We start from the raw sequence: 17,203 nt of genomic DNA, 5'->3' as shown, positions 1-17,203 counted from the left end.
CTGCTTTAGTTATTCTTCAGTAGGTTTCAGAGCCATACCACTGTTTGCTTCTGAATTTGCTCTGAATTGGGATCTCCCTCCCCAGGAATGCAGGTCTCCTAATCAGTATATGGTCAATGGCTTCATTCTTGATATTTGTGCGTGTTCTGGCCCAGATGAGCAAATGCAATGCTGTACACCAAATCTCTGAAAGCTGCCCACTCTTTTTCTGCTCCACTGCTGCCAACTGTGTGTTGCCTCAACTTTCCCTGCAAGTTAGCAACAAACTGTTCATGCTTGAAGAAGTACTCTCCTCTGTTGACATTAAACCTTTTGGTAGTCATCTTGCTTTGGGTCTACTGCTTTTGTTGAATGTGAATTTTTACCTTGGAGAGAATAAGTCTATGGTTGGTCCAGCACTCCATGCCACACATAACCTTTGTCACTCTCACATTCTATCTATCTCTTCTCCTTACAATGACATAATCTATTGAATGCCAGTGTTTGCTGCAAGGGTGCATTCACAAAGTTTTATTATATTTAGGTAAAGGGGAGACAGTGTTGGTGATGAGAAGGTCATGAGATGCTCAAGTCTTCAGTAGTAAGTGACCATTGCTATTGCTGTTTCTGACTCTGTTCCTCCCAAGAACTCTCTGCTGTGTCTGATAGTCTGTGCCTACTCTGGTATTAAAGTCACCCCAAAATAGAAGTTTGTTTTCTTTTGACACACTGTTGATGATGGTCTCCAGGTCTTCATAAAATTTTTTTTTGACCTCATCAAATTTGTCATGATGGGAACATTACACACTGATGATGGCTGGCATGGCACTTTCCTGCACTGTTGGTACAACACTAATGGTAAATTATCTAACCAGGAAAGGATACAAGCCAATACTAAAAGTAGAGGGAGAGCTGATGCTTGACTTTTTGTTTGCAGATGTTTATGCACTCAATGGGGATTTTGAAGCTGAGATGCAACAGAGTATGGATCAATTCTCTTCCACTTGTGCTAATTTTGGTCAAACAATTAACACCAAGAAAACAGAGGTTCCCCATCCACCAGCGCCACACCATCCATATGTGGAACCATTGGTTACAGCAAAGGGAGATTTTAAATGGTGTGGATAAGCTCACTTATTTTCCAGTGTATTTTCCAGGGATGTACATAGATGATGATATTGATATACACATTGCCAGAGCTAGCTCAGTGTTTGGGAGGCTCTGAAGGACACTGTGGGAGAGAAGAGGTATTAGGCTGCCTATGAAACTAAACATATTCAGAGCCATTGTATAGACTTCATTGTTGTATGCCTGTGAAACCTGCACAATATACCAATGCCATACCAGGAAACTGAATTGCTTCTATTTGAATTGCTTTAGGAAAATTTTTAAAAATCACCTGGTCAGATAACTGAGGTCCTTTCTCAAGCTGAACTGCCAAACATTCAAACTCTACCGCAGAGAGTAGATGGGCTGGCCATTTTGTTTAAATGTTAAATGTATTTTTGCCTAAAAGACTATTTTACAGAGAACTCACACAAGCCAAGTGCTCACACAGAAGTTAGAAGAATTGATATAAGTTCACTCTCAAGGTCTCTCTGAAGAACTTTAGAATTGATTGTGAGACAAGGTAGGCATGAGACACTGGCACAGGACTACCCAGCATGATGTGCCCACTTCAAAGAAGGTACTGTGCTATATGAGCAAAGTAGAATTGCAGTAGTTCAAAAGAAGCATGAGATGTGCAAATGTAGAGACATCTCCAAATGTTCATATGGACTATTTGTGCCTTACCTGTGGTAGAGCTCAGAACAAACTCATATTTTTCTGATCAGATACGCTGTCCCTTGATCCCTTGATATGTCATTTTGGTCCTCTTTAAGCACAAAGGAAAACCACATATTTGTTTGTATGCTAATGTTAAAGGCCATTAGGCTGTAAGCTTCTTGACGGCAGAGACTGTCTTCTGTCTCTCTGTGTATCCCCAGCTTTTAGCAGAGTGCCAGATATATAGTAGGCCCTCTCTCTCCATCTCTCTCTCTCTCTTACACACACACACACACACACACACACACACACAAAACTTCTGTGCATTTTTTCCAACACTCTGCCACTATTATTTTTGAAAAAAGCTGAAAAACCATCCAGTACTGAAGGCCATTTAAGACTTCTCTTTTCCTTTTTTTTTTTTTAATTTCTTCCCCATGGGTTTCCTTAGCCAAGGACTTCACCAACAAGCAGTCAGTTGCCGGCAATGTTTTTTGATTGATTGTTCATATCTGACTCTTTATGACCCCATTTGGGGTTTTCTTGGCAAAGATACTGGAGGGGTTTGCCATTTCTTTCTCTAGCTCATTTTACAGATGAGTAAATGGAGGCAAATAGGGTTAAATGATTTGCCCTGGGTCACACAACTGGTAAGTGTCTTAGGGCAAATTTGAACTTAGATGTTTCTGATTCTAGGGCTGGCACTCTATCCATTGTACTACTTAGCTGCCCTGAACTGGTGATGTTTCTCTGTATTTACTGAAACTAGTCCTCAGAAAGCATACTAGGTCTATGTTCAGGATGGTCCTGAGAGCCTATCTAATATAATAACTTACTCTTGCAAGCAAAGCCTTTGAGAATACAGGGTCAACTCAACTCTGATGAGACTTCAGAGAAGGACTTTATAGAGGAATTCTTAACAAAGTGGTATCTTCATGATGTTCTTAATTCTGTATGATGCTTTTGGCATTGTGGGAAGGGATGGAATTTTTGGGTAAATAAACCAAAAGGGTATGTCATATACTTTAGGTTTATCAGGTGGATTACGTTGCCAGAGAATGCAGTATAAGGTATTATCAAGGCAATTGAGGATCATAGGATCCTAGATTTAGATGTGGAAGAGATCTTAAAAGCCATTTAATCTAAATTCTTCATTTTAAAGATGGAAATTGAAATCAAATGCTGTAAAGTGATTTGCTCAGTGTCATGTTAGGTGGTAAGCTGCAAGAGGAAGGATTTGAACTTCAATCTTCTATCGCCAAAGGGAGTAATTTTTTCACTGCTAAAAGAAGATAAGGAAGATTCTCCTCCCACCTGAAATAACAAAGGTGCCTTTAACTGGCTAAATAGGGTTGGAAGATTGGTTCTTGGACTATTGACATAGTAAAATTTACTTAATTAATTCACCACAAGTAGACATAAGAATTCTACCACCAAGAAAGCATCAGGGGAAAAAACTATATTCAGCTATGACAGTGAATTATCTGATCATAAAGTATACTCAAGGAGAGAATTGTCATTTGGTTAGGAGGAAGCAGATGCCCATAGAACCAGTGTTGGGAAATAAGCAACTACATGAAGCCTAAATTTATTTATACAGAATCAAGGAAAGTGAAAAATTTTAGTGAAAAATTTCATTGTTCAGAAAATATTAGTTGTATTTAATAGTCAGAGATGACTATATTATAATTTTGAGGATGCAGCCAAAGCAATGCTTGAGGACTATATAATGGAAATTCTTATAAAATAATTCTTGTTATATTCTTATAATAACAGATTCTTAAATGTGAAATGTCTCATGATATTGATTTTGAGTCTAATGTGAAAATATGTAGTTTATATCACTAAATGCTGATGATTAGCTAAGAAATATTCATTTTTTCCATTTAAACATGCTTGCATGCTCATTTTATTGATGTATTCATCATCTATTTTATTAATGAAAGTATTTGGAAACACAAAATTTTCCTAAGGACTGCTTTGACTGCATCCTCAAAATTTTGATATGTTATCTCATTATTGTAATGATGATTTTTAATGATATTATATATTATTTCTATAATTTATTCTTTGACTCCCTAATTCTTTAGGATTAAGTTCTTTAGTCTCTAATAAATTTATAATTCTTTCTTCAGTAGTCCTTTATTAAGTGTAATTTTTATTGCATTGTGGTTCATAAAAATGTGTTTAATATTTCTGTTTTCTGCATTTGTGAAGTCTGGTCAATTATTTAGAAGTTTGTAGGTATTTGGAGGGGGGGCAGAGGAGCCTTGCTACTACTTCCTGTTATTACAAAATCTTGGTTCCACCTCTTCTACCCTTGTCTTTTTTACTTCAGTTGAAGTATAAAAAATGATCTCCAGCTTCTTGAACTTGGTGTAAATCTTTCTGTTTCCAGCATATTTTCTGTAAACATTTTGTTGGATGGTGCTTTCTAATCCACTCTGCTAAACTTCTCCACTTTCTAGGTGAATTCATCCCATTCACATTCACAGTTATGATCACTAATTATGCAACTTCTTCATCCTATTCCCACAATATACATATATACGTATACACACATGCACATATATATATGTCTGTGTGTGTATATACATATATGTGTGTGTGTGTGTGTTTTCCCTCCATGTTTTCCATTCCATTTTTATAAAGAAGAGAGTGGTGAGAAAGGGCTATGCTCAGCACCACTGGTCTTAGATTTAATGAAATTGACTTCTTATCCTTCTTTTCTTTTCTTCATCCAGAACCTAATCATAGGTTCTCTTTCTATCTTTTCTGTTAAATCCCTCTTTTTGATCCAATCTTTTTAGTGTCTATTCTGCTTAGGGCTAATCCTTCCCTTTATCTACTCTCTCCTTTAATCCCCTCATAATTCTTCTTTTCCTCTTATTTCCCTGTTGAGTGAAATGTATTTTTGCAACCAACTTTGTGTGTGTGCACACATTCTGCCCTTCTTTGATGGGTTTAGATGAGAGTGAGGTTGGAGTATTATTGAATTTACTGAACTGCTTCATCCTTGTTTGTATAGTCTTCTACTCTCATACCCCAATTATATGAGATAATTTTTCTCATCCTTCTTTTCCTTTACCCACTGCTAGTGTATTCCTTTTCCCTTTCCTTCCTTTCCCTCTTTTAAAATCACTAAAATAGAATAAAACCACTCCTAGATTCTAAGGACTCCCTCTCTATGACTCCTGACTATAATAATATTTATATATCTGGGGTGAGCTTTAAACTCAGATTTTCCTGATTTCTGATTCATTGCTTTATCCTTTATATCACCTCACTGCCTTTGATGATAGTAAGGTTCTGAGAAGAAATATTAGAAGATAACAGGTTCACCCTTGCTTAATCTTTTGTGATTGTTTGCTGTTATTTACCTTTTCAAATTTTTACTGACTTCTATGTTTATATTTCAAAGTTTCTATGATTTTTTTTCATTAAGAATTCATGGAAGTCTTCTACTTCATCAAAGGTTCTTTTGCCTCATATAGTATTTTATTCAGTTTTTTTCTGGGTTATTTAAGATATTATTGATTGTAGACCTAGACTTACAAATAAAAAATCCCAGATTTTATAAATTTTATAAATATTTTTATAAATTTAAATGTATAAATTTATAAAATTATAAATTATTTTATTTATAAATAAATATATTTATAAAAATAAAATTATAAATTACAAAATTAATTTATTTTATAAATTTTATAAATATTTTTGGGGGTAGGATGCTGCAACTGGAGTCAGGAAGACCTGAGTTCAAATTTGTCCTCAGACATTTACTACTTCTATGATCCTAGGTGAGTAACTGAATTACTCTGAGACCCAGTTTCCTCATTTTGTAAAATGTGGATAAGTAGTACCTGCCATCCAGGGCTCTTATGAGGATAAAATGAGATAATATGTGCAAAGCACTCAACAAACCTTAAAAGTACTTTATATTCATTAAGCTATGGTAATGATGTATCATTGCATCAAAGGATAAGCACAGTTAATAACTTTTCAGGTAAAGTTCCAAACTGATTTCCAGAGTGGCTATAGGTACAACAACAATGCATTAATGTACCTGATTTCCCATAGTCTGTCCAGTATTTTTTATTTTTCCTCTTTTTGTGTAAGATTTGCCAATCTAGTGAGATGTGAGGTAGAACCTCAGAATTGTCTTCCCTTGTTTTTCTCTAATTATTAGTACTTTGGAAATTTGTCCCTTTATGGATATTGATAGGTTGGATTTCTTCCTTGAGAAACTGCCTTTTTATATTCCTTTGACCTTTGGGGAATAGCTCTTATTCTTATAAATTTGAATTTGTTCTCTTCATGTCTTAGAAATGAGAACTTTATTAGAGAGACTGGTTCAAATGTTTCCCATCTCCCCACCCCTTTTACCAGTTTCTCTTCTAATTTTAGCTGCTTTGTTTTTGTCTAATAAAAACTTTTAAGTTTTACCTAATCAAAATTGTCCATTTTTGTGATTCTCTCTATCCATTGTGTGGTCATAAACTCTTCCCCATCCATATATCTGACAGATAATGTCTTCATTGTTCCTTTTGTTTTTATGATTCCATCCTTTATGTTTAAAGTCATGTACTCATTTGAATCTCATCTTGGTATATAGTGTGAGGTATTGATCCATTACTAGTTTCTACCAGACAGATTTCCAGTTTTCCAAACCATTTTGGCTAAGTAGTGAGTTCATAACCCAGTATTTAGGGTCTTTGGGGTTTATCAAACACTAGACTTCATTTGCTTCTGTATATTATCTACTTAATTTCTTCCACTGATTAGTCTTTTTAAAAAAATTTTATTTTTTCAACGTAAAATTTATTTATTTTTCAGTGTTCAACATTCACTTCCATAAGAATTTGAATTCCAAATTTTCTCCTCATCTCTCACCACCCCTACCCCTGGATAGCATCTACCCCATCTACCCCTTCCCCCAGACTGTTCTCCCATGCATCACCCCCACTTCTCCTATCCTCCCTTTTATTTTCCTGTAGGGCAAAATAGATTTCTATATCCCATTGCTTGTACATTTTATTTCCCAATTGCATGCAAAAACAATTTTTAACATTCATTTTTAAAGCTTTGAGGTCCATATTCTCTCTCTTCCTCACTCCCCACCTGCCCTCATTGAGAAAGCAAGCAATTCAATATGGGTCATATATGTGTAGTCATGCAAAACATTTCCACAACAATCATGTTATAAAAGACTAACCACATTTCCCTCTGTCCTGTCCTGCCCTCCATTTATTCCATTCTCTCCCTTGACCTGTCCCCCCGACCTTAGTGTTTGTTTCTGATTATCCTTTTCCCCAATTTGCTGTCCCTTCTATTATCTTCCCTCTCCTATTCCCTCCCCCCCACCTTTCTGCAGGGTAAAATAGATTCTGATGCCCAGTTGAGTATGTGTTATTCCCTCCTTAAGCCAAATCCCATAAGAGTAAGACTCACTTATTCCCTTTCATGTCTTCCTTCTTCCCCTCCATTGTAAAAGCTCTTTCTTCCCTCTTTTATTTGACATGATTTGCTACATTCTACTTCTCCCTTTCTCTTTTTCCCAGTACATTCCTCTCAACAGTAAATTTTATTTTTTAGATATTCACCCTTCATATTCAGCTCACCCTATGCCCTCTAGGGGCAGCTAGGTGGTGCAGTGGATAGAGCACCAGTGCAGGAGTCAGGAGGACCTGAGTTCAAATCTCACCTCAGACACTTGACACTCACTAGCTGTGTGACCTTGGGCAAGTCACTTAACCCCAATTGCCTCATCCTGGGTCATCTTCAGACATCCTGATGCATATCTAGTCACTGGATTCAGATGGCTCTGGAGAAGAAGTGAGGCTGGTGACCTGCACAGCCCTCCCTCAAAACAAAGTCAAGTGCAAGTCATGTCATTATTTCTCTGGTGGTATGGTCTTCTTCAGCAATGAAGCACGAATACACACCCTGTGCCTTCTATCTATATGTGTGTATACACACACACACACATATACACATATGTATATACATACCTACACACATATAACATACACATTCATACATACATACATACCTACATATATACACACACATACATATACATACATACATACATACATATGGATATATACATATATGTCTCTTCCCACTTTATCTTCTACTTCTCTAACTTGATTTTCCAAGTTCGTTCTGAACTCTTCCATAGGCTAAGACCATTTCATATTTTTTTTTGGAGGCTTTGGGTGTAGGAGCCTTGACCTTGCTGTCTTCCTCCATTGTATGCTTTGATCTTCCTCATTTGAAAGGACAGAATAAAATACCTTTTCATCAAGAAAGTAACCTTCTATAGTCTTATTTTTTTCTCCCCTTTTTGGACATTTTCTCAGTCAGTTACTTGACTTTTGAACTCTTCATTAAGTGAAGGGTGTACTACTCCAGGCTTCAGAACTTTTATGCAGCTGTTCTCTGAGATACCTCTAGGGATCTGTAAGTTCTCAGTTCCTCCAAAATGACATTGTCAAGGGAGAGGTGTTTACTCCTGTCCCAGCCTGCACTCTGGTGTCTGAACAACCACAAGCACTCTTTTCTGCCCTGGAACTGTGAGAAGAATTCACTCTCCACAGGTGCCACCAGCTTTGCCATGCCAGCACTCCTACTCACTCCAGGACTGCCACTCAGGACTGAGACCCAGATCAGCAGTTTGATTTCCCCTCTTTCTATAGGTCAAGAGCTCTAGAAGCCACTGCTGCTGCAGCAGTGGCTGCTGCTGCCCTGGTACTGGGGCTAGGGCAAGACCACACTCCCCTCTCACCCAGATGAGAGGGCTTTCTCATTGACTTTTGAAGTTGTCTTTGGCATTTGTGGGTTGAGAAATCTGAAAACTGCAGCAGCTGCCTATGATCTGAGGCCTTCTACAGTCCTGTCTCTGCTATTGTGGCCCATAGTGGGCTGTGCTCTGCTCAGAGCCCAACGCAATAGACCCTTCCTGTTGGCCTTCTAGGTTGTCTTAGACTGGAAACCTGTTTCACTTTGTCATTTTGTGGATTTTGCTGCTCTAGAATTTTTTACAAGTATTTTAAGGGATTTAAGGGGAGAGCTTGACCAGGTCCCTGCTTCTACTCCACCGTCTCAGCTCTGCTCTCACAGTCTCTTTTTCTTTTTTTTTTTATTTTGTAATGTTTAACAATCACTGCCATACAATTGTGATTTTATCCCCCCCACCTACCCCCCACTCCCCCCCTCCCTCCCCACAACTGCATACAATTCTGTATAGATTCTACATATACTTTCCTATTGAGTATATTTTCACTATAGTCATGCTATGTAGTCAGACTAAGATAAATGAAAGAAATCGTATAACAAATCAGAACATGATACACAAACACATACACATACACAAACATGATCTGCTACAATATGTGAGTGACTTCCATATTTCTCTCTCTGAGTGTGGCAGGCATTTTGCCTTGAGATCCTCCATTGGGATTTTTTTTTTTTTTTTTTTTGGTAAGAAGTTCTTGTGTTATTACAAAAATCTAAGTCTACCAGAAAAAACTCTCACACACTGTGGTTGTTGCTGTGCATAAAGTTCTCCTGGTTCTGCTCCTTTCACTCAGCATCAGGTCATATAAGTCCTTCCAGGCCTCTCTGAAGTCTTCTTGTTCATCATTTCTTATGGCACAATAGTACTCCATTACATTCATATACCATAATTTATTCAGCCATTCCCCAATTGATGGACATCCCCTTGACTTCCAGTTTTTGGCAACTACATAGAGTGCTGCTATAAATATTTTTGTACATGTGGGACCCTTTCCCATTTTTATGATCTCTTGGGGATATAGTCACAGTCTCTTTTTCTTAAACAGTTTTAATGTTTATTGCTTCATTGCATAGATTGAGATCTTGTATTGCTAGGTCTCCTTCCTTTCCACTTAAAAAAAATTATTTTCCTTGAAGCTCTTGACCTTTTGTTCTTCCAGATGTTGTCTTTGTTATTACTTTTTCTAGGTCCATAAAGTAATTCTTTGGTAATTTATTTGTTATGGCACCAAATTAGTGAATTAATTTAGGTAGCATTTTCCCTTTGTTTTATTGCCTCAGCCCATCCATGAGCAATTAATATTTCTCCAGTTATTCAGAACAGTCTTTATTTGTGTGAAGTGTTTTGAAGTTGTGTGTCTTAGACAGATGCCCAAGTATACATTATCCATCCTAAATCTGTCCTTTACCCTCATTTACACATTCTGGAGTTATCTAATTGGTCTTCTCTGATCCCAGAGTCAGAGATATAGCTATCGCTTTCTCTGTACTTGCTCCTTGTTCTGTATACATACTTTACATCCTGAGGTCCGTGAAAACTCCTTGCCCTGGATAACCTACCCCTAGGTGCAGGTCCCTCCTCAATCTGCAATGGATTTGTAATCCAACATTGGATAGTGAACTGTCATCTGCTCCTGCTCTCTGCACGAGGTCAGGCTTATCTGTGCCAATCTGTCACAGAGCACAGCTGTGGAAAGGTCTTTTTTCATTCCTTATGCAGAAAGACTCTACTCAGTGTGGTCCTAGATAGAGCCCATGATTTATGCCTATAGACTCTCTGCCTACCAGTGCTAACCTGGGATGGATAAATGACTTATCATTTCCTCTTGGATTTCCTATTCAGGTTTCATCCTGAATTTTATATTGGAATAGTTGTGGGGAAGAGCTCAGCTATACTTGTTCCTGCTGTTCTGCCATTTTGATTAGTTCCTGATCTAATGATTCTTAAATTATTTGCTTTTATTATCCAGTTTAGTTGATTCTGAGACCTTGTATTTTCTTTTATTTTTTTTCAGTCTTTTGACTTTTTAAAAACTTTTTTTGTTGTTTTATGGAGTCATTAACTTTTGATCAACCCATTCTCATTTTCCAAATGTCTGTCACCAGGGTAAGGTATTTTACACTGAGTTGTAAATTCCTTTCCAAATATCTTCTCCATAGTTCTCATTTCTTTCCTCCATTGTTCTCTTTTAATTTATGATACATAGTTATGATACATTTTTAACTCATTTTTGATATGTATTATTTTTTTAGAAATTCTAATTGATTTTGGGGTAAGCTATGTTTTCCTTTGAGTTTTGCTTATAGATGTTTTGGGCTTATGTCTTTGGCAACCCTGGCCTCACAATACCATTTTCTCTTTTATTGTTTAGTTATTCTTCTAGTAATCTGCTTTGGTGATCCTACTTTGATGGATTACTGGTACTGTTGGGGCTTAATTCTAAACCCTTATGAAGATCCACCCAACCCCTCCATGCTGTTGGCTTGGCAAGAGGTTGAGAGGAAGCTCTCTGAGATTAGCTCTAGGCATGCATCTCCACAATGTCGATGTACTTCAGAGCTCTGGGCATTGTGTATGTGCTCCTGGTTCCTCTGGGGGACCCCTTACTGTTGACTGAGGTCTAGGTCTGAGTATGTGATTTGCTCAAATTCTCTTGTTGCCCACACATTTTGGAACCTTTCTCTGGTAGATTCTTTGTTATTATCCTTGAGAAGAGTCTATGATCATCTCTGCACATCCTTTGCTACCTGCCTAGCTTGGAGCTTTGGGCAGAGTTTATGATGCCAACTTTTTAACAGGTCCTCTGCTGGTCACTTGCCTCTAGGTTGAATTTGTGATCTTGGGTTGGACAGATGACTCACTATAGTTTATCCTTCCATTTCCAAATCACTAACCCTCGTGGTGTTCTTAGATTGCTGTTAGAACAGTACTGGAGGAAGTTGGGCCACTTTGTTCTTTGCGTTTCGTACTTTGTTCTTGGGCTTAGTTCCTCCAACTTCGGCATCTTACTTCATTTTTCATGAAGTCTGGTTAAGAAAGGAGAGAAAGATATGGGACTATATAGCTCAAGAGGATGGAAGAATCTAGCAAAAATTTTTTAAGGAAAGGGGAGTGTTGTGTCTGTGTGAAAGTATTAAGGAAGGGACCAGCTGATAGGAAGCTATTGAACATCGAAGGAGGGGGGCTGATGGAAGATGGAGGACAGTGGAGAAGGCAGGAAGGGATGGAATCAAGCGTCCATGCAGAGGGGCTGGCCTTGGCAAGAAAGACCACCTCTTTGTGAGAATGTGGGGAAAAGGAGAAAGTGGTAGATGTCTTGAGTTTAAGAGAATGTGAGAAGAGGGAGCTCATGTTGAATGGGCCTTAGCTTTCCTAATAAGGAGGCAAAGTTCTCAGCTAAGGGAGGCTTGAGGAAGAAAGAGAAAGTTTGGAATAGCTTCTGTGTGAGAGTGAGAGATAGGGAATCAATTAGGAAGGAAAAAAAGGGCTCAGTTGAGGTTGGATAACATTAATTTGTTATGTGCTATTCTTGAAGGTTGTCAGATTTCCCCCATCTTTGCTCACTTGCTCCTGAGCAGGAGCAGAAGAGTACAGTGGGAGTCATTCAGGGCTCAGGTTTGGCAAGACAAGAGTCATGATAGGATATCGTAGCAAAAGATTCAAGTACAGAAGACTCTAAAGCTGAAAGAGCTAGCTATTGGGTTGAGGTTGGAAAGACAAGAAAATGAAGCCAGAGTTGGGCTTAGCCTAAGAAAGTGTTGAGGGATGGAGGGGTTGGAGATCTCAGTGAGGGTAAAGAACAGGTTTAGGATGGGTAAAGCATAGAATCACAGGAAGTCATAGGTTGGAGAATATCAGTTACTAATTAGGGAAGTAGAATACTGGTGGGCCCTGGCAAGATCTAGTATGTGACCATCCCCAAGTATGGTCATGGGATTTAAAGAGGCTGAGGAAATGGGAGTTTAGTCAGTTTGAGGTATATGGGGATTAAAGTCTCTGGAATAAGAGGAAGGGGTGAACCAGGTACTAACCTCTTTACAAAGGAGGGAGGATAACCTGAGGGTCAGTATACTAAAGACACCATAATCTGGATTGAGTAGAAAAATTTGAGTGGACTTCTAAGGAGGAAAGGTTGGTGATTGAAGGAGGTAAAAGGAGAATTGGTATGCAAAGAGTATTCCAGTTCCCCTATGAGGACCAGTAGGTATGGGATTGGGGAAAGGATTGGTGGCAGTGAAAAAATGGAAAGATAGGAATGTAATATCATTACATGGGTCTTAGTGAGGGCTAATTGATGGAAGAAGTGTGAGAAAAAGAAGTTCAGAATGAAGTTCAATATTGAAAAGGAATTTTAGAGAGCATAGTGCAAGGGATTGGTAGGGTTGAAAAGGGACATGGGTGGGACAGAGGTGAGGGGAACATGGATGTGAGAACAGGAATAGGGAGTGCAGGACAGTGTTTTTCTAACTAATGAGTGATTGATAACTACAGGGACAGAGAAAGAGAAGCCATAGAGATAGTAGTGGATGGCAGATGAGTGGAGGAACTCCCATCTCCAAGGAGTGTTGCAGAGGGAACTAGATGCAGACTTTACCTGAGTGGATAATGGAGGGAAGCTGGTCAGTAGGTGTGAGGGTGGAACTGACGTTGGGAATGGTCTCCTCCCCCTTCCTGCCCTGCCCCGAGGAGGTAGAGAGTGCTGGTTCTCCATTGGGTTCAGCCAGGGTTTCTAGGTACAGGTACTCCTTGGGGGGTGGGGAGGCACAGACAGGAGTTGTTGAACATGTATTGTAGGTGAATATAAGTTTTGGCTATGGCTAAATGAATCATCTTTCCGTTAACTGTTGAAGGAAATACTAAGTGCAGAAGTGAAGACAAATAATTTTGTTACTATCCTGTTAAGCTTTATATTTTCTCTTATCTATCTTTAAAAACTGCAACAAGTTGTTTCCTTATAATCCTCATCTATTGCTTTTTTTAATACTGAAATGTCTGCACTAATGATCAAGTTTACAATAAAAAAGAAAAAAAAATAAATCAGAACTTAGTGGAATCAGCTGGATAGTTTTTGCTGAATACCCTTAGACAGAGCCACGGATTAAGCCACAGGCCTCAAGAAGCTTTGCAGTGTTTTGATCTCATTCAACTTCCTGAGAGTATAGGCCTCTCAGAGGATTAATTAGCTATTCTGCCTGGCAGAGAACAAAACAGACAGTCAGTCCCCAGCAAGGAGAGCCCTGGGCTACAGTTGGAGCAGATTTCACTGAAACTTTGCAAGCAGCGACCACAAGCACCCATGACTCCCACCCTGGCTCCCTGCTTAAATTTTTATGCACAGTCTTGTTTTGTTAGAGAAGCAAGGAATTATGGGCCTCAGGACCACAAACCAGGCAACTAGAATATAAGAATATGGAATGGAAAGGGCTAGGAGGCCTTTAGTTCAATTCATGACTGAAATGGAATTCTTCCTACAAGTGGCCAACAAGGCACTACATGAAAATGAACCCACTGCCTCCCAGGCTGGTCCATTCTATCTTCGGATAGCTGATTGTAAGGAAGTTTTTCCTTTCACTGAATCAAAATCTGTCTGCAACTTCCACCTATGACTTTTAGTCTGGCCTTTTGGGGACAAGTAGACCCAATCGTTGAATTGTTCTTATCCATGTTAGCCTCTTTAGATACTTAAAGGCAGTTACTGTGTTCACTTTAAGCATATTTTTCAAGTTAAGAATCTGCAATTACTTCAATCAATCCTCATATGTAAGTTTCTGGACCTTCTCTGGACATCTCCTTAAGATGTGGTCCAGTTTAAGGTCATAAGATACGTACGGCAGCAGGAACTCAACACAATATTCCAGATAGTGCTTAATCAGGGCAGAGTACAAGCATTGCTTATTGTATACAGGGCCATATACTGGGTGCTGGAAATAAAGGGACCAAAACCTAAACAAAACCAACAATAAAATCACCCATAATCTTTGCCTTCAAGGTATTTATAATCTAAATCTATTTTTTTTCCTTTTCATTCTGGACACTATGGCTCTATCAATGAAGCCAGGATTGTATATCTTTTGGGGAAATCATTACTCATACTGAAATTGAATTGTCATAAAATCTTTTATACATATTACCTATTCTTCCAGCTGTTTAATCATCCATAAACGTAACACACACGTTTAGACCTTCACTCAACTCATTCGTGAAAATGTCAAGCAGCAAAGGGACAAATTCCCTTCCCAACTCAATGGTATTCTAAATCCTGTGACTTTAGGAAAAATTATCCAGACTTCTTAGAGTTTTGGTCTTGGGGGAAAACACTCTAACACTAGGTCGATAAATCTACACATAGATCTATGGGGTCTCATACTAGATACCACCCTCTACATGGATTAGGTCATTAATAATGACCCTTTGCATTTTATAATTCAAAGTTTCCAAATCCACCTGTGAGGGCAGGGCAAATAGCATTTTACTGATGGAAAACTTAGGTTTAAGGTCAAACAGGTCATGATTTGAATCCAGTTACTACAATGTCCACCCAGAGATTTTTTCATCATACCATACTGCCAAACCTTACCAAATAATACTAGTTAACATCTCCACTTTAAATTTACAAAATGATTTTCTAACAAGCCTGAGAGGCAAATAGTTTGTATTATTATTCCTGTTTTATAAATAGGTAAACTGAGGCTTAAAATGGTTAACTTGACCAAAGTAACATTGCTAATGTGGCAGAGTTGGGATCCAAACACAGATCTTCTAACTCAAACATCTAGTATCCTTCCACTATACCACATACCCTTCTACCAAAGACTATGAAATTCTGCCTTCCTCTGATAGTGGCAGCATACTGCCAGTCTGTATGTTGGATTAGACCCTGGAAGGTAAGATCAGATAGGTGAAGACTCAAAATATAGATTCTAAGGTTTGAAAGGACCTCAGGGGTCATATGGTCCAACTTCTTCATTTTACAGATGAGAAAACTGGGGTCCAGGAAGTGACATGACTTGTTCCATCACATAGGTCTCACTGGAGGTGAGGTCTGAACCAGTCTTCTGTTTCCAGTACCAGTGCTCTTTTCACTATTATCAAGAACAATGCATGAACGCCAACCAACTGGCTTCCTTTCACTTTAACCAACATTTATTAAGAACCTTTCCTTAGAAACAGACATCTTGACTAGTGAATTACTTTCTGTCTTAGGTCAAGTTACTTCCTTCTTGTCTTCCCTCTATCTCAAAATGCCCTGCTTCACCTTTATTCTTTCTTTATTTGAGTCTCTGATGAAGACTCCTTGCCAAGGTCAATCCCTTTCCTTGCTCCTAGCCTCTCCTTTCTGTCACTGATGACTCCCCAAATCATCCCGCTTCTATCATCTTCAAATCTCCTTAGGACTGGTTTCTTTTCTTCTGTCTTTAAAAATATCCATTTTCCTCCCTTGCTGGAAAAAACCCTCCTAGAGGCTACCATCCCCTCAAGTTATCCTACATCTTTCGTACCCCCCACAACCAAAGAGAAACAAAACCATAACGACTTCACGTCCCTCTTCTTTATTGCTCAGCCTTCGCAACCTGCCTTCTGATCTTTTCATTCAGATGAAATTACCCTCCAATAGCCAAATCAGATGTCCTTTCCCCCAAGTCTCATTTTCTCTACTGCTATAATCGTTAAGCATCTCCTCCCAGACATTCTCTTGGTTTTCAAGATACTTCTCAGTCATCTAAATTCTTTCCCCCGCTTTTCCTTGGCTGATTCATCATCCATATCATGTCTCTTGTGGGGTGCATCCCAAGAACCTGTCCTGAGTCCTCTTTCTCTTAAACTTTACTTTTGTATCATTATCTACAAGTCTGTTTTAAACTGGATGTCCCACAGGCATCATGTCCAGAATTGAACTCCTCTCTTCCTAAAAGTCCACCTCTCTCTAAACTTACATCACTTCCATCAAGAATAAATACCATTTTTTTCTGGTCATCTGGGTTCATAACCCTGGCATTAATTCTCCATTCTCCTTCATCTATACGTTCAATCAATTGCTAAATCTTGTCATTGTAACAGCCACAATCCATTACATCTGTCCCCTTCTTTCTGCCAACAAGGCCACTATCATAGGTTCAGGCACTCCATTACCTGCTGCTTGGCTTATTGCAACAGTCTCCTAAATGATCTACCTCATCTCTCTTCAATTCATCTTCTTCCCAGATGCCAAAGTGATTTTCTTACAGTGCAAGTCTGATCATGTTACACTCACCACTTAGTAAACTCCAATGATTCAAATTAATCTTCCTAAAGCACAGGTCTGACCATGTCACTCCCCTACTCTATAAATTCCAGTTGTTCCCTATTGCATCTAAGACCAAATATAAGCTCCTTTGTTTAGCTTTTAAAGCCCTTCAGAATCAGGCCTCAATCTACTTTTTCCATTCTTATCATGACATTCTCCTCCCTACACTTCATGGTCTGGCCAAACTGGCCTTTTTGCTGATTCTCATATTGGACGGTGTCCATTGTCATTTCTTTACATTGGTTCCCAACCCCATCATCCCCCATGTACTCTCACTTCACCTCGACTCTGAGAATACTTTGCTTCCTTCAAAACCACACTCAAGTGGCACCTTACATAGTCTTTTCTGATTTCCCAGCTACTAGTCTGCC

Source organism: Notamacropus eugenii, chromosome 1, assembly GCF_028372415.1.
Source record: "Notamacropus eugenii isolate mMacEug1 chromosome 1, mMacEug1.pri_v2, whole genome shotgun sequence".
NCBI lineage: Eukaryota > Metazoa > Chordata > Mammalia > Diprotodontia > Macropodidae > Notamacropus > Notamacropus eugenii.
Note: the sequence above shows the minus strand (reverse complement) of the source record.